We start from the raw sequence: 3,566 nt of genomic DNA, 5'->3' as shown, positions 1-3,566 counted from the left end.
AGAAAGGAACAGAACTGAACAAACAGAAAAATTAATACCCTGGGAAAGAGAAAATAGAATAAATAAAAATGGAGAAAATGGAATTACTACTTACACTGACGAAACAAGAATGGAATGTTCTGGAAAAATACCAACGAGGGACCTTAGAATAGAAAAATGCTTGTTAAAGAAAAAGTCAATAAATGAGGTGGCAGAGCACATTTCTCTTTGCATTAGTGAGGAGAAAGTGAGTGTGTTGTGAGTTGTCCCTGAGCAATCCTACCAGCTCTTAGAGCAGAAGGATCAAGAGATAAAACATCTAGAGAAAGTTCTGATTACTTGGAGGAAAGAGTCAGAAGTCCAATATCTCTGTGAAGAAGTTCAGGATGGAGGGAATCAGGCAAATGGATGAGAGAAAATCAGAGATTTCATAGGAGAAAATATCCCAGTGCAGGAGAAAGATACATGTTTAGATTGAAAGGACACTCCAGGCTTTTGAGGGTAGTGAAAAAAAAAAAAAAGCCAACCCTAGACACATCTTAGTGAAATTTGGGGAAGTGAAAGGGGAAAAAAAAGCAAAACACAATCTAAAAGCTTTCAGATAAAAAACAGATGACCTGCGAAGAAGAAAGAATCAGATCAACAACAAGCTTGTGATTGTCGATAATGACTACAAGAAGTAGTGGGATCATATCTTATGTTAGGAAAGAAAATGATTTTGAGCCCAGAATTCTATACTAAACCCAGATGATCATTAAAATGTAAGGTCGAAGTAACAGCATTTTAGACATACAAAGTCTGTTTAGCAGCTCTCACCCTAAGAATTTCTGAAAGCTTTAGTTTAGCAAAAAGGAAAAAAAGAACAAAAGAGAATTGTTGCAGAAAGAAACAAAAACAATTTAAAAATTAATCTTATTCATTGTTGACTATGAAGAAAAATCAGTATTATGCTAGATCTCAAATCCAAAATGATCCATATGTATAATGTGGAGGAAGAGGAGGTTAATGTTTTTGTTAAAAACGGGGAAATACAGATACAGCTCAATTTGAGATTATAGAAAAAGAGATTTATTGTATAGCTTGGACTGCAACTCTCATGTGCATATCAGAGTTTGAAAGGAAAGTCAGCAAGTTACGTATGAAAGAAGGAAAAAAAGACTCGGCCCCTAGAATGGAAATAGCAGTCTTAGCTGACACCTGGATCGCTGAGTAACTCCTTAATTTCCCTCTAACACCTACTGGTTGACTGTTTAAGTAAGATGGAGCTGTGATGCTTAAGCTTCGCCTCACATTCAGATCACCTGGGCAGTGCTTATGACTCTCAATAGCAGCCTCCCTCCGTCTCCCGACATTAGTGAGAGCAGAACCTCTGGGGCGGAATTCAGACACCAGTAGTTTTTAAAACTACTGGTTTTAAACTTTAAAATGAGGCACCTGGGTGGCTCAGTCAATTAAGTGTCTACCTTAGGCTCAGGTCATGATTCCAGGGTCCCAGGATCAAGCCCTACATCGGGCTCCCTGCTCAAGTGGGGAGTCTGCTTCTCTCTCTGGTCCTATCCACCCCCCCCAACTTGTGTGCCCCCTCTCTCTCTCTGCTCTGTCTTTCTCAAATAAATAAATAAAATCTTAAAAAGGAAATAAAACTCCACAGGTGATTCCAGCATGAGCTTGCTAGGTCCTTGCACCCTTATGACATTCGTCTTGTCCATCTCCATGCCCCTCTATGGGTCCTGCCAGAGATGAGAAACGCTGATTGTAAAGGCCAGTTTAGAAAGAAGAGAATGCCTTTACTTCCTTCTAGAATTTATCACATGGGACCCATATGAGTTCAGAGCTCACCTCTTCCCAGTCGTCAGACCTGGCACCCATGTTGTTGCTCTCTCTGCATTGTTGTAGCCAAACCTGTCCCTCTTCTATTCTTGTCAGGTGGCTGCCCACAACTTCAGGGCAAAAAGCCTATCAAGATCTTCTTGACCTATAATAATGGTTAACACCCTTGCTCGCCACTGCTGCGGGTTCCAACACCAAGCCTAGCCTAGCCTGAAATACCTTCTCACCTCCTCCCTGACTATTCAGGACACACTCAGCTTCTCTAGCAAGATGCTGCTTCTCTTAACTCACTGTCTTGGCTCCTAGGTAGATGCCAACTTTCTATTTGCCATTTCTTTTCAACATCCTCCAAACGTTTGTTTAATTGTAAGTCCAATATTATGAAGAGGCATTTAAGCCTGCAGTCTTTGTTTTGGGGGCTTTTTTGGGGGGAGTTGTTTGTTTTTTAAGTAATCTTTGTGCCCAACCTGGGGCTTTAACTCATGACCCCAAGATCAAGAGTTGCATGCCCTCTTGACTGAGCTAGCCAGGTGCTCCAAGTGTGCAGTCTTTGAATGCATTCCCACCGTAACCCACCAGAGTGTAGGTTAGTCATCTGAATGTCTTGTCCTCTTTGACATGGTGAAATCCAAATGCCTGTGCATGACATCCATACAGTCATCAACCTAGCACTCATCCACTCATCCACCTCATGAAAAGCCACTTTTTCTGTCTTCTGGTTAAATTCACTTTCCAGTCATGTCTCCAAGGCTCAACGCCTTCCTGGCTGGGAGAGCATGCTACACACACCAGCTCTCACCTTCTTTGTGAAGCACTCTTGGACGCCACAGTCAGAACTGAGTTCACCTGCCTTTATGCTCCCCTACTAATGTTTTCTTCTTTCCACAATGGAAGTCATCACTGGGTATTATAATTGCATTTCTTGCATGTCAGTTTCTCTTGCTAGACCACAAGGAACTGAGAAACAGTACTGCTCTCTGCCTTTACCCATGACTACCACCATGCCTAGATTTAATACTTATCAGATGAATGAAAGAATCAATGAGTGAATACTCTAGACCCTAATTCACCTGGCAAAACAAAGATCTTGAGCTTGGTAAAAAATCAGAATTAACATGAGAGTTTGTTGAAACGCTTATTCCCAGGCTTCAGCCTGTAAAAGTTTTGATTGGGACCAGGGTAAAACCTGGCAATCTACATTTTCAAAAACCTCCATGGATGAGTCAGATTCATCAGATCTGGGGACTTGCCAGAGCTTTGGGGATTTTTCTTGGGAAATGATGTGCTTTTGCCATTTCCCAGTGCACACAGTCCAGAGCACCAAGGTTGGAGGTGGATCTGTTTGGCCTCTCCCTTCCCAGGAGGGCCCAAGCGGCCAGCTGCCCCTCCAACATGCTCACCCCAAATGAAGAAGAGTCATTCCAGCTTAAAACTTCCTACAGGCGGTGCCCTGACCAAGGCAGACCTGAGCCCATGCAGATGCCCACAGTCTCGGAGCCCGCCCTGATAGAAGATTTGCATTTTGTCTAACTTCTAATCGAAGAGAATCTGAGGAAAATAGAGCAACACTTTGCTATCAGGGTCCTGTCATCCTCTTACTTTCTGATGTGATTGGCAGCCTGGGTGTGAGCAGTCTGCTTTTCAGCCTCCATCCTCCTCTAAATGAATACTGATGCTGTGTTTACCTGTAATTAATATTCATTGCGATAAAGGAATTACACTCATTCACTTTAAATTATATCCTTCTTGCATAAACA

The sequence above is a fragment of the Mustela lutreola genome, chromosome 2 (assembly GCF_030435805.1).
Source record: "Mustela lutreola isolate mMusLut2 chromosome 2, mMusLut2.pri, whole genome shotgun sequence".
NCBI classification, from domain to species: Eukaryota; Metazoa; Chordata; class Mammalia; order Carnivora; family Mustelidae; genus Mustela; species Mustela lutreola.
The sequence above is the reverse complement of the archived record's forward strand: the minus strand, read 5'-3'. Positions refer to the sequence as shown.